The following is a 26,101-nucleotide window of genomic DNA, read 5'->3' on the forward strand; positions in this document are numbered from 1 at the left end:
TTTCAATCCTATGTGTTTTATTCATTTAAAATCATTATTCTGAAAAAAGGGATCCATGGGTTTTCCCAGGCTGCCAAAGAGTCCATGATTTCAAGGTTAAAATTGCCTTTCTTAGTAGTATTTTTTTTAAATGTTAGCTTTATTTCATCAAAGGCATATAATATAAAATATCAAAAGTAATAAAATAAAATGTTATAATAGAACATACACAAACAAGACATCACATCAGTTGTGTGGCTTTGGAGCTAATTTTTTGTATTTTAGTTCACTTTTCTGTAAAATGGAGTTAATAACAATTAAAGTACCTTCCTCCTTACTTCACATAGTTTTTGTGAGAAAACTATACTATAAAATGCTTTATAAATGTGTACTTATTTCCATAAATTATTGTTAAAACATGATGGAAACATGTTTTTTGATCTCTGATGTTACTTATCAAAATAGTGATGAGGTAAACATTGGAATTTTACAGGGGATCTCTGTTCAGATTAACTTCCTGCACAGAGAATGATAGCATTGCCCAAGGGTGATTGATTATTTGAAAAAAGGCTTCAAAAGGAAAGCTTAATTTTTATTTTTTAACCAACTATCTGTACCAATTGTAGGGATTTTATTTCTCTTGCTTTCAATAGCCTTAAATTTTAATTAAGGGCCAAAATCATGAGTATTTTTCTGAATATTAGATTTTGTTCTTTTGTTCATTTTTAGACCCAGTTATTTGAGCTTCATATTATAAACTTCATTTTACTAAGATACAGCTTACAAGTAGGAGGTGATAGTCCCACTATATTATGCCCTGGTCAGCATCTGGAATATCATTTTAGATAGGACATTAGTGGGCAAGTCTAGAGCAAGTCACTGGGAATCATGGCTTATAAGGATTGGTAGGAAGAATTAGGAATATTTAGCCTGAGACAGAAGGAAAGTAAGGGTGGAAGAAGATAGTCTTATTACATTTTTTGACATTTGTAATGGATTACCTTGTAGAGAAATATTAGATTTTTTTCTTCTTGACCTCAGAAAGCAGTTCTGGGATCAGGGGTGGAAATTGCAATGACAGATATAGAATAGATATATAGCTATATATATTTATTAAAGGATCTTAATTTTCAAAAGATATACATGCATAATTTTTCATCATTAACCTTTTCAAATCTTTGTGTTCCAACCCCCCCACCCTTCCTCTCACTCCCTCCCCCTAGATAACTAGTAATCCAATATATATGTTAAACATGGTAAAATATGTTAAATCCAATACATGTATACATATTTATACAGTTATCTTGCTACACAAGAAAAAATCAAATCAAAAAGAAAATAAAATGCAAACAAACAACAAAAAAGTGAAAATGTTATGTTATGATCCACACTCAGTTCCGACAATCTTCTCTTTGGGTGTAAATGGCTCTCTTCATCACAAGATCATTGGAACTGGCATCAGTCATCTCATTGTTGAAAAGAGCCACATCGATCAGAATTGATCACTGTATAATATTGATGTTGTCTTGTACAGTGATCTCCTGGTTCTTCTCTTGTTACTTAGCATCAGTTCATGAAAGTCTCTCCAGGACTCTCTGAAATCATCCTGTGATCGTGTCTTATAGAACGATAATATTCCATAACATTCATGTACCATAACTTGTAGAGGGCTGAAACTCTGAATAAGTATACTTGAATCAGACAACCAAACACTTAAGGCTAATTACCTATTCTATATGAGATAATGATTCTATTAACATATGTTTGGATAAATGGCTCTTCTCACAGTTGATACTGGCTCAATGTTCTGTAACAAACATGAATTGTACACACAAGTAGTGATTTAACAAACAATATGGTAAGACCTGCCACGATATACACCTTCTATACCAATGCACAAATTAATGTATGCTGTGAAACCATCCCAGAGTGACAAATTTTACTGGTCTTGGGCTCCAAATATTACACACGGGTCTCCATTAATGATAACCCGATTATTACATAATTAGCAATGTATTCTTGAAGAAAAGGTTTCTAAAGTTCCTCTTAATAACTTATTTAGCCATTCACTGATGGAAACCCACTCACTTTCCATTTTCTTGTCACTGCAAAAAGGGCTGACACAAACAATTTTGCACATACAGGTCCCTTTTCCTCCTTTAAGATCTCTTTGGATTATAAGCCCAGTAGTAACACTGCTGGGTCAAAGGGTTTGTATAGTTTGATAACTTTTTGAGCATAGTTCCAAATTACTCTCTAGAATGGATGGATCCATTCACAATTCCACCAAGAGTGCATCAGTGTTCCAGTTTTCCCACCTTTCCCCCAACATTTGTGATTGTCTTTTCCTGTCATCTTAGCCAATCTGAGAAATGCGTAGTGGTACTTCAGAGTTGAATGACATATATTTTACTACATGAGGAAAAACTTCCTAATGATTAGAGCTGTTGAAAAGTAAGATGCTTTGTCTCACAAGTAGTGAATCCTCATCAGTGGAGATTACTCTGCAAACATTGGATCACTATTTATTGGGGACACTATAGACCTTCCTCTTCCATTCTTACCCTCCTCCTATCTCCAGGCTAAACATAAATAATTTTTCCCCACTACTTTTTGTATGCTATAATTTCCAATCACCTGAATGTATTTTGGCTAAGGAAGAACTTCTTAATGATTAGAGCTGTTGAAAAATAAGCTGTTTTGTCTCCGAGTTAGTGAATCCTCATCAACAGAGATTTCTTGGGGACATTGTAGTCAGGAATTAGAGTAGATGACCCATAAGTTCCTGTGATCTAAGATATTGATTTATCCACCAAAAATGATCTCACTTAATTCTTTAGATTGTCTAGAAGATTCCCCCTTAGAGAAGTATATTATATCTTTGACCAGTATTTCCATTGAGGTTCTGTATGTGCTTCTTTAGAACTGGTAACTTGGTAATAAAAGTTATTAGAGATGATGATGTTGTTGTTGCTGTATTGTGCTAGAAAGTGTCCTGGCTTTGGCAGTGATAACTTTGGATTTTGGTCTGACATTTAATCTTTGAGGGGATGAGAGGCAGGAGAGGGATGCACAATGAGCATTAAGTGACTTGCCTAGGGCCATACCACTATTAAGTGTCTCAATCTATATTTGAACTTGGGTCCCTGATTCCAGGGTCAGTGCTCTGTACACAGTACCACTAGCTGTCCCAACATTTACTCTTTGTCACCTCTCTGACAGCCTCTGTTTTCTCATCCGCTGAATGGATATAATAACATTGGCAGCACTCCCTTATTCATGGGGCTGTTTTGAGGGAAGCACAGGATGAACCTTAGAGATTTAGAGAACTGTGAGGATGATGATGATGTCTCATCTCAGAGGAGGAAGGTGGTCTGCATTTCTATATCCCCTGTGGGAGGCACCATGTAAGCCAAAAGCCACTTGCTTCTTTTTATCTATCTCCTAAAACAGCTCGGTGAGTTTCAGAGTAATTGGTATGGGAAGTCATGAATTCAGAAAGTGCATCTGAAAGACAGTAAAAAGAAATGATATTCTGAAACCACTAGTTTCCAGCATTTGATCTTTTAGGAAGCTGTGTAGTGTGGCTTACTGCTGACTTGCCATACTATAGGACTCTTCAGCTCTGACACTGAATCATTTCACAGATCACTTTGATCATTTCCTTACACATCAGCTTTCAGAACATGAAACATTACTTCTAGGTGGTAATAAACCTTTTAGTCTTAGATGAGTCGTTTATGTAAGGCAAACGACCTGTTTTTTTATTCTTGAAAAAAGATCTATGAGAGTCTCCTTATGATAGGCAAACACATTTATATATAGTAATTTACTATAAACTTAACTTTTTAAATTACAGAGCCAATTAAATGTGGATTTAAAATCAATTAATTACTTGTTTTTTAACTTTTAAAAACATTAGCTTATGAATATCTTGCTCTTAACCTTTTGTGTGTCATTCACTCCTTTGACCATTTGGTGGAGACTATGGAGCCCTTCTCGGAATAATGTTTTTTTGTTTTGATTTGAAATTGCACTTGAAGAAAATGCTAAGTTTCCATTTGAGTTTAGTGAAAATAATTTTTCCCCCACATTCATTTTTACAGATCCTAAACATGATTTATGACCTCTTGGTTAAGAGCTCTTGCTCTAACTACTTAGTAGTTTCTCCCTTAACATCCCTTTTCATTGTTTTTGTTGATTTCCCCTTATATTTTTGTGCCTTTTTTCTTTTGATATTATCATAGTGTGTTTATTGATCTTCTGATGCTTTTATCTTTATTTCTAATTTTTAAATGTTTCCCCTTTTTTGATAGTTCGCATATTTGTCATTCTTAATTCTATATCATAATTTGTTTGGTTGCTTTCCAGTTATTTAGATTGTTGTGGTTAGTTAGATAGTTTTTGTCTAGCTTTGAAATATCTCAATAAAGCTTTTAATATGAAATATAAAAGTATTGTCAGCTGCTGCAAATACCAGACTTGTATAAGGCTATATGTAAAGATTTGTTCCAGATCTGTGATTTAATCAATATGCGTTAGTTTCAGAGTAGAATCTCCAACAGTACCTATCACCAATGTGTATGTAAAGAGAGGCAGTAATTGCTGAGTGGCACAGTGATGTTGTCAGGCATGTACCAGGAATTATGGAGGAGGAATTAGAAAGGGAGAAACTGGATGATTAGAGATGAATAAAGAAGGGATGATCATCTGAAGTAGGGTGATTGTGGTATGAGTTTAATGAAGGAAGATGGATGCAAGAGATGCTTGTGTTGAATGACCACTTGTTGAGAAAGAGAGAGATGAGTTTCATGTCTCATGTAGTGATTAGTTTAGATGAACTCTGAGATTCTTTCTAGAGCTAACTTTTTATTTCCCTCTCAAACTAGAACACAAGACTGTGTATGTGGATAAGCTACAACTAATTTACCTGGGATCATAGATTTAGAACTTGAAGAAACACATGGCAACCAGTTCAAATTTCAGACCTCATTTTACTTTGGTAAAATGAAAAACTGAGTTCTTACTGCTTTTCCAAGGACCTTTGTTTCTCAGTTCCATGCTGTTTTCACCACACCACAGTTCAGGCAATGAGTTCAGTGTAGGCATTTTTTGTGATGAAAGGTGAAGGTGTGAGAGTCAGGGGTGATCTACATTGTGGTTTTTGCAGGAGACCTGGTTTTTTCCTTGCCCAATTCTTATATTGTTTAAGATTTTAAAATGACAAATCACATTCATTTCAATAGATGGGAACTATTGGCATTTAAGTGCCTGCTGTATATAATATTCTGTTTTTGGCCTTGAGAAAACAAATACAAAACTGTCCCAACTCTTACCTTATTGGAGAATGCAATATGAATACAAATAAATAAATACACAATCAAACAAAATAGCTTAAGAGTAAGAGGAAAGTACTACTAATAATTAGGACATTACCAAAAGACCCTATGCTATGACATTTCAACTGATGTTTGATGGGAATTAGGAATTAAAGCCTGGAAATGTGTTAGGAGGGTGGGCACAAAGTGCATTCAAAATATGGGAGATAGCCTATGCAAACTCATGAAGAAGCAAAATAGATGTGGTGTGCCTTCTTTATGTGGGGACCTGTTAAATATAATTGTGTGTCTCCTTAAACCAGAGACCTATCACTTTTAGTTGATTTAAAAAAGAAGTCTCTGCCCTTTAAAACTATACCTTTTTGCTAAATAAAATATTTCAATTTCATAAAACTTTGAATTTTAAATACCTTTAAAAATAAAGAAAATTAGCTGCTTTATATTAAAATAATAAATCACTTGGTTCATAGTTTGAATTATGGGAATTCTATATGTTTTGATCGGAAAGGGAATTCTGAAGCAATTAAAAGGCAAGCAATAAAGAGTTTTAATCTCTTCAATTGGAATTTGTTTTGAGCAAATCGACTTACTGCTACTTATTGAAATAATTGACTAAATGTAATTTTGAAATTATGCTATTGCATTTTGAAAACATTCCATCTTCAAGAATATTTTGCTTGATTCCTCAAAAAACTTATCATTTTCTATTTTTAAAGGGGGAGAGAAGAAAGAAGAAAAAAATTAAATTGTGTTTATTTTCCTTCTTCATATTTATATCCATCTGTAATGATGAGGGGAATATGATTCTGCCTGTTGTCTTATAGAACCACATAATCAAAGGGAGTTTAGTGATCATGAATGAATGAATGAAAATGAATTATTTACTGGCTTATTGTTTGCTAGGCATGATATTTAGCAGTGGACGATATAAATACAAAAATAAGAGTCACAGTTCATCCTCATAGAGCTTACATTCTGCTAGTAGGAATGTGATGTAAAACAACTAGTACTTAAAGAAGTAGATGTAATATGCGGGGATAAGGAATTGGGCTTGTGATTTCACTGGTATAATAAGTAATTCCTCTGCAAAATATATGTCCACTTGAGCCAAGCAGAACTCTTGATCCTTCTGCATGACAACCCTTCGTGTTCTTGAAGAAAACTATTTTTTCTCTTCTTATATTTTTCCAGGCTAATAGACTCAGTTTCTTCAACAGGCACTTTTGTATGCTCACCAGTCACCTCTTCATCCTATTCATACTCTTCTACTCACATAGTGTTGACTATAATGATGTTTTTCTTAAAATGTAGCACATTTCCTGGCGGCTGGATTCTGGTAATAGTCTTGGTTGCTATTTTGACTTGCCATTTCTAGTGGTATTAGGATGTAATTCCATGTGAGTCATTCCCTGATTGATAAATGGTCAAAAGATATAAACAAGCAATTTTCAGAAGAAAACAAATATAATTATATAAACCTGCTCTAAATCACTATTGATTAAAGAAATGCAAATTAAAACAATTTGAAGTACCACCTCATACCTATTGGATTGGCTAAAGTATCAGGAAAGGAAAATAGCATATTGTTGGAAGGACTGTAGAAAAATTGAGACATTAAAGTACTGTTTGTGGAGTTGTGAATTGATCTAGCTTTTCTGAAGAACAATTTGGAATTGTGCCCAAAGAAATATAAACCATATACACCCATTGACTGAACAATTGTACTACTTATCTATATCCCAAAAAGACAAAAGGAAAAATATCTATTTGTGCAAAAATACTTTTAGTAATTTGTGTATGCATGTGTGCGTGTGTGTGTGTGTGTGTACATGTGGGCAGCAAAGACTTAGAAATTGAAGGGTTGCCAATCAATTGAAGAATGACTGAACAAGTTGTATGTCATTGTGATGGAATACTATCGTATTATAAGAAGTGAAGAGCAGGATGGTTTCAGAAAAATCTGAAAAAAAACCTTACATGAACTGATACAAAGTAAAGTGAGCAGAACCAGAATTTTGTACATAGTAACAGCAATATGGTACAGTCATAAACTGTGAATGGCTTAACTATTCTGACTAATACTATGATCCAAGACAATTCTAGGGGACTAAGATGAAAAATGCTGTCCACCTCCTAAGAAAGAACTGATGAAGTGTGAATGCAGATTGAAGCATATTATTTCACTTTTTTATTATTCTTGGTTTTTTTTTGCACTATGGTTAATATGGGAATATATTTGGTATAATTTTTACCTGATATCATATTTCTTGCCTTCTTAATGAGTGGGATAAAAGGAAGGGGAAGAATTCAGAGTTAAAATTTTTAAAATATTGTTAAAAATAAATAAATAATATATATATTTTGAAAAGAGCATTATTCCAGAGAGCCAGTCTTAAAATCAAGAAAATATGAGTTTAAGATCCACACTAACCTTGTCATCATGAATAAGTTATAAAACTTCCCAAAACTATAGGTATTTATCTAAATACAAGTATAGTTGTATTGTTAACCTTCCTTGATGCATTCTGCCTTTGAAATTTGCTACGCTACTGAAATCATAAGAATATATGGACATGAGGAATATCTTGGGTAAATATTACAGTTTTATTAAGTATAGATATCCAGTTTTAGCTCAGGCTCATGAGACAAGTAAGTAAATTGAAGCTCAGAGTAGTTCCAATTGTACTGTCCCTTACTTAGGGCAATACAGACCTTTGAACTTGAGTTTGCAGAATCTCAGTTTAGTGAAAGGCTTTCTGCAATGCCTCACTGCTTTTCAAGCATGTCACCAGTTAAATAAGTACCTCAGTTTAGCTGTAAAAGAAAAAAAAAGCCACTAAAATTAAGCATTCTTGATTTTCCCCATTGCATAGTTCTTGGGGTGACTTTGTGCCAGCTTGCATTTCATAAAATTGATGGCTACCTTAGATGTAATGAAAAACTTCCATCTTCCTGTCGTGATTTTTTGGCTTTAGAAACTGTCATAAATCCTAGAGGTGTCTTACTAGTAGAGGCTATGGGAAAGCACTCATGTAATCCAGAGACTTTATATCCATGTAACTTGATTTAAGTTTGACAGTGCCAGAGTTGTAGTAAATATTTTTTTTGGGGGGGGAGGGTTGGGTCACAGAGGTTTTAAAAGAACTAACTATTGCTTTATTTTTTTTTTTTTGTTGTTATTTCATATTGTGGGAGATTTAATTGAGGCAATGAATAAATGAATGTGCCAATTACTATGCTAGATTCCATAGGTATAGTTATGGAATAGTCAGTCCCTGCATTCACAAAGCTTAGTTTTATATGCTCTGAGTTCACTCTCCTAAGATCTGACCTCCTACATCTGCCCCTAAGGGTTTTAGGCTATCCTTGAAAGGTTTGAGGAGATCTCTTTTCTCACTGCTATCTAATCCCCTACCAACTATATTCCACCCAGACTTTTATGTATGATGTTTAAAAAGTTCAAAAGACAATTTCTGGGTGAAGTTATTTTATCAATAATGCTAACATTTTAATAAAAGAGCTCAGTGGCATTCTCGAATGCCAAAAATCATCATCGCTTATGTGTCCCTCTTTTATTTTATTTTTTTAATAGTTTTTATTTACCAGATATTTGCATGGGTAATTTTACAGCATTGACAATTGCCAAACCTTTTGTTCCAATTTTTCCCCTCCCCCTTCCAAGATGGCAGGTTGACCAATACCTGTTAAATATGTTAAAGTATAAATTAAATATAATATATGTATACATGCCCAAACAGTTGTTTTTGCTGTACAAAAAGAATCAGATATATGTCCCTCTTTTAAAAGGGTGTTCCTGAGGGTGACAATCAATTCTGATTTTTAACAATTAATGAAAGAATGGACATTACATTGAGGTGTGCATTTATTTATTTATTTATTTATTTTTTTTATTATGGCTTTTTATTGACCAGATATGTGCATGGGCATGTCAATATAGCATTGACAATTGCCAAACCTTTTGTTCCAATTTTTCCTCTCCTTCCCCCCACCCCCTCCCCCAGATGGCAGGTTGACCAATACATGTTAAATATGTTAGAGTATTAATTAAATACAACATATGTATACATGTCCAAACAGTTATTTTGCTATACAAAAACAATTGGACTTTGAAACAATATATAATTAGCCTGTGAAGGAAATAAAAAATGCAGGTGGACAAAAATAGAGGGTTTGGGAATTCTATATAGTGGTTCATACTCATCTCCCAGAGTTCTTTCCCTGGGTGTAGCTGGTTCAGTTCATTACTGCTCTGTTGGAACTGATTTGGTTCATCTCATTGTTGGAGATGGCCTTGTCCATCAGAACTGATCATCATATAGTATTGTTGTTGAAGTATACAACAATCTCCTGGTCCTGCTCATTTCACGAAGCATCAGTTCATGTAAGTCTCTCCAGGCCTCTCTGAAATCATCCTGCTGGTTGTTAAGTACAGAACAATAATATTCCATAATATTCATATACCACAATTTATTCAGCCATTCTCCAATTGATGGGCATCCACTCAATTTCCAGTTCCTGGCCACTACAAAGAGGGCTGCCACAAACATTCTTGCACATGCAGGTGCCTTTCCCTTCTTTAAAATCTCTTTGGGATATAAGACCAGTAGTAATACTGCTGGATCAAAGGGTATGGGTGTGCATTTATGTCAAAGAGGGCTTGAGAGAGTGACATCATGCCCATTTTGGGCAAAAGACTATCTGTACACAAGCCACCTTTAGCCTTGGGTGATCTAGAAAAGGAATTTATATTTCTTTCTCAAGCCTGAGCAGAAGTGGAGAATGTTAGTCCTGTCTTCCATTAGTTCCCTCCCTCTTTGCCTTTCTCTCTCTTTTCCTCTCTTCCCTCCTTCTTCCCTTTATCACTTCTTTTCCTCCCTTCCCTCTTTCCACATAGAGTATCATAACTTTATTACAGATAGTCTTAAAAGCTTTTTTCTTTCTTCGTTTGGATTTTAAAATGAAAACCACTGTGATTCTCAATGATTAATTACATATAAATCCCAGCCAAGCTCTATTTAGTCATTGTTTAGGTTCAAATTGATTCAAATTGAATGTAAATAGCAATCATTTCTGCTTTGGCCAGAAACCCTGAGTGTCTTCCCCTCCCAAATTTATTTATTTAGATTTATTTTGTATTTTATTATTTTTTTTTTTTGATTAGGAGAAAGAGGAGATTCTTTGTCTCGATTGCTACCTAGCCTTAATCACTGAATGGGTACAGCCTCAGCCAAACTGAGACTTTTTGAAAACTTTAGCTTAAAAAGACCAAGGTCTCCTATTGTATCCAGGTCCATCTCCACTCATCCTGATTTATATCTGACTCAGATGGCTTTGATCCTTCACAGATCTCCCTCACTTAAATCCAAATCACTTGCAACTCTTCCCTCATGGTCTTCTTTGAGGACAGACAAACAACAAGTTGATATAATGGACAGAGGGCTGGATCTGGAGTGTAGAAGAGTTATGTTCAAATTTAAGCTCAGATGTCTGCAATTTGTTCAGTATTAGACAAGTTTATCACAGGGTTCTCATTTGTAAAATAGGATAATTAGTTGTGAAAGTAAAATGAGATAATGTTTATAAAGCACTTTGCAGACCTTCATGCATTGTAAATGCCAATTATTATTATTATTCACTTACATTAATCAATAAACATTTGTTAAGTACCTGCTGGAATATGAAAAGACTCAAAACACAGTCCCTACCTCCCATGGAGCTTAGTTAGAATTTTATACCAGAGACAACCCTAAACAAATATATACAAAGTAAGCTTTATTAGGGATAAAATGGAAATAATCAGTGGACCTAAGACACCAAAGGAAGAGGGTTTGAGGAAGACTTCCTGTAGAAGGCAGCATTTTAGTTGGGACTTAAATGAAGCAAGAAAGTTTAGTAGTCCCACTGGAAGAGGGAGAATATTCCAGGCACTAGGGAGGGTGAGGCAGCCAGAGAAGAATGTCTAGAGCTAAGAGATGGAGTGTCTTGTTTGTGGAACATCAAGGAGGCAGTGTTACTCAATTGAAGAGTACAGGCAATGTAAGAAAATTATAAAGATAGGGAAGGGGTGAGATTATAAGGATTTTGAATGTCAAACAGAATGTTTTACATTTGCTCCTGGATGCAATAGGGAACTATTGAAATTTATAATAGGAAAGATGACATGGTCTTTAGAGAATGGTTTGGAAATAAAGTTAGAAGGCAAGGATCAAAGTCTATTTTCTTGAAGTCCTATGATCTTAAATCAGTCTCCCAATTTCTGGAGACAAAGAGGTCACTGAGCTTCCCCTAAGACCACAACTCCAGAAAATGGCTCAAAAGCCATGCTGACAAGCAAAAACAAAACAAAACAAAACAAAAAAAACCTCAGCCATTTAAATAGCCTCCTTTTCACCCAGCCAGTACCAGCTATAGACTAATCTCCACATCTCTACTGTCTCTCTGAGGTACTTTACACTAATCCCAATTCTCCTAGAAGTGCGTTTCCTAGCTTCTCAACATGGGAAAGTTAGAGCTAGTGGGGATATGAACATGTGCCAGACCATAATTGCATATTATTTTTTTTAAATAATGCTTTATTTTTTTCCAATTAAATTAATTTTTCTTAACATTGACATTTTTTTTAAAATTGTGTTTTAAATTTTATCCCTCCCTCCCTCTCTCCTCCTTCCTCTTTGAGACAGTAAGCAATAGGTTATATATGTGCAATCATATAAAACATTTTCATATTAGTCATTTGGTACAATAAGAATCAAGCAAAACAAAAAAGAAAGAGTGAAAAATATTGTGTTTCATGCTCTATTCAGACAATATCGGTTTTGTTTCTGGAGGCAGGTAATATGTTTCATCATCACAGTTACATAATCTAACCGCTCACCTTCCCCACCACACACAGAGGAGTAGTGGTTAGAGAAATGAAACAAGAACATTCCATTAATATACAATTTCCAGAGAAAGGGAAGGAGGGAGAAGAAACAGGGTGAAAGTTGTAGGGCTTAAAAAAGAGTGGGTGGTCATGAGGATACCCAGAATTCTGGAGGACAGAATCAGTAACTTAACTCCTTTTAACCGTGGCCTAGAGTAACTAAATTAAAATCCTGGCTTAATAAAGTACCATATATGTAGCTTTTGGCAAATCATTTAATCTCTAAATTTCAGCTTTCTTTACTGTTAAGTGGGAAAGCACTATATCATGGGACTCACAGGGTTGTTGTAAGGAAAGCATTTAGTAAACCTGAAGATTTTATGGATATGGATGTTTTTCTTATTAATTCCTATAATTTTATTATTACTTTTAATTAGTTGATGGTACTGATTTAATTATTGTTATTTGTTTGTATAATTTTAACTGTTGCTGGAGGAAAAAAACAACTTGGAGCTAGCTCTAAATAACTTATTTGTTAAAACATTTTTTAATTCAAGTTATCCCCAAAGTTTTAATATAGTTTTAAACTTTAAGAGTTTTAATAAACTTTAATTACTTAAAACTGCACTGACATTTTTGTATACACTATATTCCTGTTTTTGCTTTTCATTGCTAAGTAAATATCTGATGCTAGTTCAGTCTGATATAATTACAGAATCTCAAAAAGTAGTAGGGTTTAAGAGTACAACTAGTCTAACTTGTAACTCCACTCCACTTTCCAATATCCCCTTTACATAGTTATCTTCTGTAAGACTTCTAGGGAAGAACTAATTCTTTCAAAGCAGCTGCTTCCACTTGGGATGTCTCAAATTTTCTTCATATTTAAATCTACCTCTCTGAAATGTTCACCCATTGTTTCAGTTTTTTGAGTCCAGGCAGAAAAAAATTTAGCCTTCTTCAACAGGAGAGTCCTTTAGATACTGAAAGACAGCTATTATATCCTCCTTCAGTTCTTGTTTCTACAGCTTAAAAATCCTCGTTCTTCAACTGTCTCTGGATGCGATTCCCTCATTTTTATAGTCAACAGAATCACAGACTCTCTGAATTGAAAAAGGCCTCAGTGACCATGTCTAGCCAACCCATATCTAAAAAAGACATGGCAAATTTGACATGGGGCCATCCAGCCTTTCCTTGAAGACTTTCAATGAAGGGAAACCGTTGTGTCCAAAGACTTCCCTAGGAAGCTTTTCTTGGTATTGAGCTAATCTCTCCCCCTGTAATATTCATCCAGTGTGATTCCATTTTTTGTTTTTGTTTTAGATTTTCAAGATCTTGTATTAGCTATCCAATGTGTTAGTCCTCCAAGCTTTGCTTAGTGATTTCTGCAAATTTGATAAGAATACCAGTTAGTCCTTTATCCAAATGTTAAATAGCATTTGACTAAGCACGTCTTACAATGCAGCACTGGAGTCCATTGATTATTCTTTGAGCCTAGCTTCTCAGTACCTCTAATTTTTCTTTTCTTTTTTTTTTTTTTCCTACTTTTCTCGCAACTACCTCTAATTTGTTAGTGCTTTTATGAAAAAAAAAAATTGTGATATTGCAGCAGATACGGTCTAATGAGAAGACAGAAAGACCATCATCTCTAGTCCCAAATACTAGCTTTATTAATATGCCTTAAGGGAAAGAGCATTTTTAAGCTTATTTTCACATTGTTAATTCACGTTGATACTAAAGTCCACTAAAATTTCCATGTGAATTCTAATCATTTGATTTTTGACCCTAGAAATAGGAGTTAATTTTATCTCAGCAAAGATTCTAATTAGATTTGCCTCATTGCTCTAGCCTGTTGAAATATTTTTTGTGTCTTGACACTGTCCAAGACAGAATGATTAACACTTTCTTTCTCCCTCCTAACTTCGTACCTTCTCCAGATTTGATAATAATGACATCCTTGTTGCTTATCCAACTCATTGATAAAAATGTTTGATAGATTCAAGGACGTTTTGAAAGCTTTTTGATAAACACAACCTAAATTTATGCTTATCTGGCTTGGATATGACTGTAGTCAAGACAAATTATGAAGTCAAACCAAGAAGTTTCTTGTATTAGTAGAAAACACAGATACTCTGGGACCTTCCACCAAATTCTTGGGAATACTCCACTGGAGAAAGGTCCTTTAATCTTTATTCCCTTTAAAATATAAAATGATATGAAAAGTAATAATGCAAGTTATTTTTCAGTCACTCACTGAAATTTTATTAGGTTCCTACATGGCTCAGAATTAATTTTTTTTATTTTTATTCTTTACTTGACTGGGGACTAGTTAGTTATCCCTGGGAACTAGTTGTTCCTAGAATGACTGATTAGGAAGTTTTTTCTGCTAAGTAGATCTGAGTCCCTTAATATTGCCCAGGAAAATGGTGTGCAGGGGACTGCATTAAAAGGTATATCATTTGCTAATTGATTCTGGAAAGATAAAAGAAGTTGACTGTAACAAACTGGCTATAGTGGATTATGGTGTTTTGCACGATCATTATTAGCACAAATCATTTTGGGAAAGCATCAGAGGAAATAGCTCATGTGTCATATCTCAGAGATGTATCAGTAAATTAAAACGAAGCATTCAGTTGATTGCTCTGTGATATAAAAAATTAAAAACACTAAATTCAATCATCCTTCTAAATGTTGTAATGCTACTAATTTTTCAACAAGGTCAGTTAACTCACTTGTGATTTTAAAAGCAGCAGCTATTCTTTTATTTCCTCAAAAATGATGGTCATAACATATCAGCATTTCATATGAATTCCTGTTGTACTACTAGAAGCATTACATTAAAAATTCAAATATACTTTCATTCTCAAATTATGATTTTGTGTGGTCTCCATTCCCCTCATTCCCTGACTGTCACAGTCCTGAGCTCTGAGTAGTCTAATGTTCTACAATGTCTCCTCCTGGGAAAAACAAGGGACAAAATGCAGTCACTATTGTTTAGGTCACAGAATCCCAGAGTTCATTGTACTAGAAACTTCAGGCTAACTTTGAATGTCCCCCGTTCTTTTCTGAGTTCTCCTCTTCGCTCTTTATAATTTATCTCTTGGTGATCCCATGAGTTCTCAATAGTTCAAATATCATCCCTATGCAGATGGTCCCCTGATCCATTTATCAAGCCCTAGGCATCTTAAACTCTCTGTATTCAAAATAGAACTCAGTGGCTTTCTCATAAAAACCTCTCCCCAATTCTGAAGTTACCTGTTACTATCCAGGGTACCACCCATCTTCCCAGTCAATGTAGTTTTGAAAACTTATCTTTCCTTTTTCCTCTCACCCTACATATCTAATCAGTTACTAAATCTCCTGATTTCTTTTCCTTAAAACATCTCTGGCTTATACCCCATTTCTCCATTCATTTAGCCATCACCCTAATTCAGCCTCTTGCCAAGATTATTGCAATAGCTTTTTAGGTGATTTCCTTGCTATTTATCTCTCCAAACTCTAATCCAGTCTTCAAGATGACTGTCCTCCTAATTCAGTAAACTCTAGTGGTTTTCTTTTACCTTCAAGATCACATCTGTACTCCTCTTTTTGATATATAAAGCCATTTATAACTAGATCCCTTCCTACCTTTCCATTCTTCTTAAATTCTACTCTCCTCTTCAGTCAGCCATTATGAACTACTTAAACATCTTCACAACGGTATTCCATCTCTTATCTCTTCTTTTTGCACTGACTGTTCCAAGAAGTCACCCCACACACACACACCCCCCTTTGCTTTTTGGAATTGCTAGCTTTCTTTAAGATTCAGCTCAAGAGAGTCCCTACTCTAAGAAGTCATACCTGGTGCTCCCATCTGCTAGTCCCCCCCTCCCCTCCCCGCAAGTTATCATCTTTCCATTCTATATTTATCTTGGAGGTCCTGATTTGTTTTCTTTATTAGAATGCAAACATCTTTAGGGAAGGGCATGTTTTTTGCATTTATCTGTATTTCCTGTGCTTAGCACAGTGCCTGGCACATATTGATCGCTTAATAAATTCTTGTTTGCTTGATTGTGACAAAACTTATATAGGTGGAAATTTCACAGGTGATTTTACAATATTCCTATAGACATGCAATAAGTTTGCTTGTTCATTGATTACATTATTAAATCTGAGAGGAAATTAAGAATATTTAAGTTTTAATTTGCTGTTAATCATCTTTAATTAAGTGAGTTTAAAATATGTTTTGTTTATTACTTATTTCTTACAGGTATTGAGGCAGAAGGTTCATTTCCCTTTAATATTATTACATCTTATCATTCATCAAATATATCCCTTGACATTAATGCTTTTCCAGTGGTATAAAAATAATTTGACTCATTCTAAATTTAATTTGGCCAACATTTATTAAGTACCAGCAAGTACAAGGAACAATGCTGGATGTGGGGAGGGATATGAAGTCAGAAATGATTTAGCATTGTCAAAATCTAGACATGGATACATTGGAAGTGGGGGAAGGGGAGGACAGTATTCTGAAACAAATTTAAAGTATCAGTAACATGAATCTGATCATGTCTTCTCACCACTAGCATATTCTAGGGGAAATTACAATTCTGGATTTAGAATCAGGATTTTAGTGTGAATCTTGATCTTCCTAGTTAATATAACCTAAGTTATATTAAGTCCCTCCTAGCCTTGGTTTACCCATCTTTAAAGTAAGACAGTTGTATTAATTTTTCTTAGGAGTTTCTTCCAACTCCCCTATTAGGGATAGGGAACTATTCCTAATTGCTTGAACCTGTTAGAATCAGAATCAATTAGCTAAAACATTTAGAATTAATTTCTCTGTTTCCTGATGCTGAGATTTGGGGGAAGGTGAGGAAACCAATTTTAAATGTTCTGCCAAACCACTCTTCTGTTTCAGTCAGTCACTGAGCATTTATTAAGGACTATGGCAGACTATGTGCTAAGCACTGGGATACAAAGAAAGTAAAAAAGGAGAAAAAAAATAAAAAACCCGGTCACTGCCTTTGAGGCTCTCACAGTATAATGGCAGAGACCCCCATTCAGATTACTATGTGCAAATTATATACAAGATAAATAGAAAATAATTAATAAACATAAGGCATCAGAATTAAGTGGAAGGCTGCTTGTAAAAGGTGTTATTTTAGCTGATAATTGAAAGAAATTAGGGAAGTTAGGAGGCAGAGATGAGGAAGAAGAGCATTCCAGGCATGGGAGACATTGACAGAGCATGCCCTGAGTAAAGAGATGGAGTCTTTTGTTTATGTTAACCCTAATGGGAAAGGGACAATACTTAGAAGGGAACATAGGTCTTAAAATTATTTTTAGCACAACCTCTTCCTTTAGTGTGATGCTTTGTAGAGTTGTAATAGCATAATGATAAAACGTAATTTGTAAAATGCTTCGATAAATATTTATCAAAGAACTTTCAAAGTCATTATCTTCTTTGTTTTTACAACCCAATAAAGCGCAAAAAAGGCAAGTATCATTATCCCCATTTTACAGATGAGAACTGTTATTTTTGCGTTTGTCCTTTGTTTTTGAAGAGGACCAGAGACATCAGGAGAATAATGTTTTGCCTTGCAAAAGAATTGAATTTAAGTGAGGCAGAGCTGTGAAAAGTCATCTGCCTTACTCTTCCAGTCATCAGACATAGGTCAGGACAACTCGACAACTAGAGATGGCCTCAACAGATGAGGAAATTAGGCCATGCAAGTGTTAACCCCTGAGACTAGGTGCCAGATCCCCTGACTTTGCTCTATTTTATGTTCCTATATGCTGTTACTGTAATTAGAATATCAAGACTTTTTGTCCATGGAATACAAAAGCACAGATGTTTCCAGTACATCTTCAGAACGGTACCACTTTTCTTCTCTTTCAGTGCTGCCTAGTGCCAACCCATAAAAGGAGAAGTAACGCAGCCTTCTGTTTCTTTAACTGCTTCTTAACATAATATAGAGTTGATGTTTTTGTTGGGAGGGAGAAAAAAGGAATCAGAGCGAGATCTCTGCGTGGCAAAAAAGAATTCATACATTCTTATAAGTTCCTATAAGTTTATGGGAATCCAGTTACCTGTGGAGTTTTCATGTTTCTCTGTGTTCCTTTATGTTCCACATGTTCTTGGAGAGCCCTGAAACAAGCTGTTAGACATCACTTATCACTGATAATGTCACAAGATCAACACAGTTGGGACCTTCAGAGCACTTCCCTGGAGCCCTTTCCTGTTCTCTTAGGTGTTTCTCAACCAGAAGTCATGGAATTCTTTAAATCCAGGACTTTGAGATCCTGATACAATGTCCTTTCATTTGACATAGAACAGTGTGGCTATATAAGAGTGAAATTGTTCCAATTACAAGGTTTGTGAACCTCAAGCTAATGTAGGTCATATTCTATTACTCTAGCAGGAAATAGCCTTACAGCAGAGATTGTTCTATGACATATTTCTCTATCCCAGCCATTGGCCCTCTTATTTTGAGTCATGCCCAAATTATCTTGTATTGAACAATCTCTGAGTTGGTTGTCTCAGAGTAAGTGACCTTCACATATTCACATCCCAAATTCACTTGCATAACATACAGACATGTCGTTAGCCTATATTTTTATTGCTATAATGTATTGGAATCAAATTGCTGAACCATGAAACAAGAGGTTACAGAAAACTTATTTATGGTACAGGAATACACCCCTGTTTCTTTGACTTTTCTGTGTCCTCCTTGGCTATTAATGCTTTGTCACCTTTGGAGAGGCAGATTGTCATCTTACAAAGAGGCTCATCTCTCCTTTTGGCCTTCCAACAATTTGATGTATTCATGGGACTATAAGGCCATAGTTTGTTGCACAAACAAAACTGTATTTCACCTTCTGAGCCTTCCTATTGTAACCATGCTCGCAAGGCATTCTCTTCCACCTTCACTCTTTTCAAGGGCATTATTCAGCTGCAGGAATTTTTTTTTTTTTATTCCTGCATATTGTAATTGAAATTGCTTGTTAACTCTACATTCTTAAACATTACTTTTCTAAATTGTTTCCAAACACTACCAGAACTCAAACTCAGGAATTTTGTTTTGGGATAAATTTAGTTCCTATGTTGAATATGCAACATCACTTAGAATCACAAAATGTAAGAGCCACAGTGGGCCTTGAATGGCTCATTCAAGGTTACATCAGCTTAAGAGTGGCCAAATCAGAATTTGAATCCAAATTTCACATTGGGACATTTGGCAAGGGAAAGATGAGACCATGTATTTCTTTGTGGAATTCTAATTTTCAAAGATTTAATATTCACAGATGTTTTATTCTTAGTTAAAAGCTCACCATACTCATTGTTCTTACATGTTGGGTCTGGCCAGTTTGTGATGAAAAATTGGTTGTCATTGGGCGTATTACTTGGATCTTAATTTCACTGCAATAGCTCAGAGAGTTTCTGCAAAGACAAACCTTACACATATTTCTTGTTAGAGGTTGTATGTTTAACCATCCTATGACTAATGCCGACTCATATCCAAGCATCTCCTGACATATAAAGCCTTTCATGGTCCAGTACTGCCCTTCTTTTCTGGCCTGTTTCCTTTCATGTATACTGATGTTCAGCCAAGTTAGGACAGTGTTTCCTGTATGCATGTTATATATTTACATTCTGTTGTTCAGTAATGTCTCAGGCTTTGTGATCCCATTTAGGTCAGAAAGATATTAAAGTGATTTACAATTTCCTTCTCCAGCTCATTTTACAGATATGGAATCTGAGGCAAACTGGGTTAAGTGACTTGTTGAGGGTCACATAGCCAGTAAGTGTCTGAAGCTAGATTTGAACTCATGAAAATGAATCTTCCGAACTCCAGGCACTGTATTCACTGTGCCACATAGCTGTACCTTTATATTCTGTATGATCATCTTATAAGAATCACATGTATGGTATTCCTAGCATATGTTGTCTCACTGATGATGTGTTAGCTGTCCACTAATCAAGTTGAATGTATGTTTGATGATGAGCTGTGTCCTTCTTGCATTTTCTATATAAAGGTCCAGAATCCCAAATCTCCTTTTCCTTATTATGAATTAATTATCAAGTGTATGCGTAATTTCTGTTCCAGCCATTCACATAAATAGAGAGAACCAAAGCATTCAGAGTTTAAAGGAAAAAACAAAAACAAAGCTTTTTGTTTGGTGCTTTTGTCTTTGATCTCTGAATGAGATTATCATTAAAATGGCTTCTACTGTATTACATGGGTCCTCAGGGATACTGGGCAATAGCTTTAATAATTAAGTTGGCTGACATTTAGGAAACAGTGTGGTACACTGGAAAGAACCACAGAAATGACATTTTGATATTCATTGTCTCTGACCCAGGCCAATTTATTCACTTCTGGGAACCTCAGTTTCCTAATCTGTAAAGTGAAAATAATATTTGTATTATTTACTTGAAAATATTATTTTATACCTTTGTTAATTCTAAAAATGTGGATTATTTTTAGGGTCAGTATAAAATTTAGTTTAGTGTCCTGTGTAAAATGGGGATACTAATAGAACTTATTTCCCAGGGTTGTAGTAGTGAAGGAATGAAATCATTTGTAAAGCTTTTTACAAAATTTAAAGTGCTATATACAAATGTTAGCTAGCTAATATAGCATTTTGAAATTTGCAGTCAAGACCTGAGTACAAATCTTGCTCCTGGCAAACAGCAAGAAGGTGATTCTGAACAAGTCACTTCATCATCACTTGTTTGTCCTTTGTACTGACTGCCCAGCACATTCATAGTGTATCCTGCCATTATAGAATCCTGTCCATCCTTGAAAGCTCAGCCCAATGCTACCTTCTGCTTCTGGCCTTTCTGCATCCTCCCAAACTGCTAGGGCCCCTAGTTATGTATTATTTGCCTGCATTATATTTACTTTTTATTCCTAGCTCATATATGTATGTGTGTCCTATGTCTATAACTGTACATGTGATTTGTTTGTTATTTGCCCTTTGTTCGTGAAGAGGAGGGGATGTCATGATATGCAGGTGAATTGGATTTAAGTGAGGGAGGGCTGCCTCACTTTACCCTCCAGAGCCTTCTGTGTTTAATGGCCAGATACAGATCAGGATGACTAGAGATGGCCCTAGATGTAATGGAAGACCTTTGGCCTTTTTAAGTTAAGTTCTTCAATAGGTCTCAGTTTGACTGAGGACCCAACCATTCAGTGATTAAGACTAGCAATTGAAACAAAGAATTCCTCTTTCTCCTCATTCAGAACAAAAAATTTAAATAAATAAATTATTTATCCTTAATTTTTTCTAAATATTGACTTCCCTGTTAGGAACTCTAGGGAAGGTTTCTGTATTATTTTTGGTGTTTGTTGAACTTTAGAGATACCAGGAATATTGAAGAAAATTCTATTTGTAGACTCAATAAATATATGTATTGTATTACTTATTTGAATATTTCCTTTATTATGATTATGGGCATGAAATTTGGCATATTCTAGGCCTATATGCATAATTTTCTGGAAAGTTTTTATTTTAATTGTTTGGTTTTAATCCTTTTTTTTTTTTTTTTTCTTTTTTAAACATAGAATCTAAGGCTTGGGGAGGAGAGTTAAAGAGACCAAGCCTCTTTCCAAGTCATGAATCACATTGACAGCGTCTCTGGATAGTGATCATTAAACTTCTGTGTAGCAATCTCCAGTAATAGGAAACTCACTTCCTTTTCAGGCAGTGCATTTCATTTTTGCACAGCTAAATTGGAAAAAAAAAAAGATTGATAGATTGAAAATTGTTTTATTGACAGAGTTCAGTTTTGAAATGTAGAGATTTTATTTTTATCCTTTTGGCTTCTCTAGTCAATCTCACAACTTTATAAAATACATCCTAGTAAATAAAATTTCTTGTCCAAATCAATATACAAATCAATGTTAATATTCAGGCAGCAAGACTCTGGCTTTAAAAGTTGTATTTCTTTTGGCTGCAATTTAGTTGTAATGGTGACAGAGACATAATTCATATCATGTTTATGTCCTGGTTCCTAGAATTTTCTATTAATAGACTTAGGTAAGCGTAACTTGTATTCATTGAATCTTTTGAAAATCACAATCTTAAAATATAGCCTTAAACCTCTCTTTCTTCCTTCAACGTTCACCCCAAAAACAAAAAAAGAAAATCAGAAAAAAAATTGAGGACCCTTTTGTGACATGGCTCCCTTTTAACTTTTTGGGTTCCTTCACTGTGAAGGCTGTACTTATTGGGTACTTGGAGGTAGCAAATTTGCATTACTAGGAGTAGTCAAGTGAAGCACGAATTGTGGAGGCAATCAATGCTTTGGATAGAATATGAATTCTATACAAATCTCTTCTAACTCAGAAATATTAGTATATTATTTAGCATCCTTTTTGAACCAAACATTTTGACTTCTCTTTTTCTTAATTGATAATTGTTATTTTGTGAATTAAATTTATAGACAATATAGTCATTTTGGATAAAACCTGTTGTTACAGAAGAATTTTTGGTTTATAAAATTGTTCTATAACACCAATAATACCAGTATCCCGTATTGGCCCAGGGCTACACAGCTAATTGGTGTTGGCTCAAGAAATTAAGTACGCTGACATCCTATGTGCAACTCTTTTTGTTACTTTGCTTTTATTTAACTTTTTAAATGTAATGTTTTCTAATCCCAACCAACTAAAAGAAAAGAAAATCCAAGTCCTTGTAGCATTTAAGCATTGTCAGAACAAAACAAATTCAAACGTTTGTCTCATCCATATGTCTCTCTATTTTGAGTCTGTCACCTTTCCATCAGGAAGTGGGCAGCATGCCTTCTTTTTGGTTTTCTGAAATTGTAGCTGGTCATTCCATTGATGGGAGTCTTTAAATTTAAATTTATAGTTATTATTATTTAATATATATGTATATATGTTATACAAATTGTTTTGACTTTGCATACTTTACTCTGTCTTGGCTAATAATGGTCTTGCCAAGTTTATCTGAAAGTGACCCATGTTGTCCCTTCTTATGTTACACTATTATTCCATTATATTCATATGTTTTGATTTATGCAACCTTTCTCCAGTTAATAGACCCATTCTTAATTCCTTGATCTTTGCCACTACATAAATAGAGCTATTATAAATGTTTTTGTATATGTTCATCCTTTTTTCCTCTTTCTTTTATCCTTTTGGATTATAGATCTTGTAGTGATATTGATAGAACAAAAGATTTATACAAAGTTTTTTAACTTTTAGACATATTTCTAAATTATTTTCCAGAATTGCCTGGATTATTTCACAACTCTACCACCGATATATTAATGTGCCTATTTTTCCAGAGCCCTCCAACATTTATCATTTTCCTCTTTTTGTTATCTTTGCAAATCTGATGGGTATGAGGTGGAATCTCAGACTTTCTTTAACTTACATTGTTATGATTATTAGTGTGGGGAGGATTTGTTCAAATGGCAGTTGATTACTTAGATTTCTTCCTTTGAGACCTACCTGTTTATATCTTTTTAACCATTTATTAATTGGGGAGTGGCTTCTATTTTTATAAATTTGAATCAGTTCCTTGTGTATCTTTAAAGTGAGACGTTTATCAGAGGAACTTGCTTCAAAGATTACCCTGTCCTCTCTTCCCCCTGGCAATTTTTATTCAGCTGCATTAGGTTTTTGTTTTTATTTTTATTTTTGTATAAAAACTATAAAAATTTTTCTATAATTGTATTTTAGGTAATTGTTCATTCTATGTTCTTCTGTCCATCAGAAATGTAATTTCTTTGCTCCTCTTATCTGTTTATGAAATGACCTTTTTGTATCTGAATCATATATCTCTTTAGAACTAATCTTGTCTCTAGTAAATCTCAACCTTTTTGTCAGACAAATAATTTGATTTTTATTAGTTTTTGTCAAATAGTAAGTCCTTATATATTTTTAATCAACTCTCAATTGATAATCTCTCCCTTAGATTTGAGTTCTTTGCCATTACAAAACAAGCTGTTCTAAATATTTTTCTCAGTATGTAGAACTTATTGAACATTATGTTAATAGATTCATTTCTTTCTGTATTACATGTAATTAATCTGTTCCACTGATTAACTTCTCTTTCTTTCCCTCTCACCAGTACCAAATCATTGTTATGATTATTGTTTTGTAGTATAGTTTAAGGCCTCTTTTCTTTCTACTACATCTGACTGGTATGGAGTGCTATTTAATGGTGTGATAGTTTTTAATATTTAACCTTTTTTGGGGTGGGTGGGGAAGTTTCTTCTTAAAAGATTGTTGCTCCTGAATAGAGAATTAATCCCAACAGTTTTTAAAAAGGACCCAACCCCATATTTTAGCTTTTCTCCAAAATTACTTTTGTAAGAAAGTATCATTTCAATTCATCAGACTCTTATTAAAACTCTTATCCTGTATGAAATCCTATAGAAATGACAAGATAAAGAACAACATGGTCTTTGCCTTTAGAGAACTTATACTCTACTGGGGGCTGGCCAAAAGTTAGCTATGATAACCTCCCAAATTAAGTATTATACAAAATAGGATTGTGATGAGCAGTTGTGATAGAAGGGTGACACAAATGATGGACTGAAACAGCATTTAAATAGTTTGAGAAAGTTTGGCTTTCAAAAAGTAGGGATTAGGAGAGAGGGTAAGGAATGGCTTTTCTAAGTATAAATGCATAAAGGGTAGAAGATAGGGCAGGGCAAGGTCAGAGAAAGAATAGAAAGGCAAAAGCTATCAAAGGTTTACTTTTTTTCTTCCCTCTTGAGGATCTGTTTTAATGGAAAATGCTGTTAGAATTTAGTCAATTATTCATAGTTCAACCGGAAAAAAAAAAAAAAAAAGTAGAAATGCCTTTTTTGTTATTAGTTTTTTTAAAGAAAGCCATTGGTTTAAGAACCTGGTTCTGTTTTAAAAACAAAAATATTGGAAAAAATGTTTTCTAAGAAATTAACCACATAGTACATTTTTAAATAATCATCCTTCAATAAGAATTGTGACTTAGAAGTGAGAGAAATTAGGAGAACATTGCATATGATAACAACAAGATTATATGTAGATTAACTGTGATGGACATGATTTTTCTCAAAGTGCTGTGATTCAAAGCAATTCCAATAGACTTGGGATGAAAATGTCATTCACATCTAGAGAGAGAACTGAATGTAGTGAAGACTGAATGCGGATTGAAGAATAGTATTTTCACTATTTCTGTTTTTTTTTATTTATTTTTTTTTTCTTTTTCCTTTGTTGGGCTTTTTTCCCCTGTTGGTCTGATTTTTCTTGCACAATATGATAAATAAGGAAATATGTTTAAAAGTATTGCACATATTTAACCTATATCAGATGTCTTAAGATTTTGGGAAGGGGGTAGTAAGAAGAGGAAAAAGAAAAATTTGGAGCACAAAGTCTTATAAAAATGAATGTTGAAAAATATCTTTACATGCTAGAAAAATAAAATACTATTGAGGAAAAAAGTTGAGATTCAATTGGCTTTGGAGATAGAAATCTTAGAAGTAATCAAGCCAGTCCGTATTACAAATGAGGAAACTGTGGTCCAGAGAAGTAATATGATATGCCCCAGTTTAAACAACTACTTAGAGGCAATGCTAATAAAACCCAAGTTTCCTGCTCCAAAACCATTCCATCTACTCTGTTGCCTCCTAAAGTGATTGCTTTACTTATTTTAGGAATATTGGCTCTGGAACACTCATCATGGTATGCTGGGAGTCAAAGGCTTGGGATCTAGGCCAGGTTGACCATTTCCTAGCTATGTGATCTTAACAAATAAGGCATTTAACTTTTTAAACTTTTTTTTTTTTTTTTTTTTGAATCTCTAAGATGAGAGAATTGGACCTTATTTTCTCTCTGGTTGTATGTCTCTCTCCTTTTTACTCAATTTCCCTCTCTCTCACTCTCTGTGGCTCTCTCTG

The 26,101-nt window shown here is 34.4% G+C and overlaps 1 protein-coding gene across 4 annotated transcripts in view; it reads left to right on the forward strand.

Annotated features, from left to right (window-relative positions):
* Positions 1-26,101, forward strand: part of ZFAT (zinc finger and AT-hook domain containing) — a 299,993-nt gene that overhangs the window by 200,450 nt on the left and 73,442 nt on the right. The window lies entirely within an intron of this gene.

The sequence above is a fragment of the Sminthopsis crassicaudata genome, chromosome 1 (genome assembly GCF_048593235.1).
Source record: "Sminthopsis crassicaudata isolate SCR6 chromosome 1, ASM4859323v1, whole genome shotgun sequence".
NCBI lineage: Eukaryota > Metazoa > Chordata > Mammalia > Dasyuromorphia > Dasyuridae > Sminthopsis > Sminthopsis crassicaudata.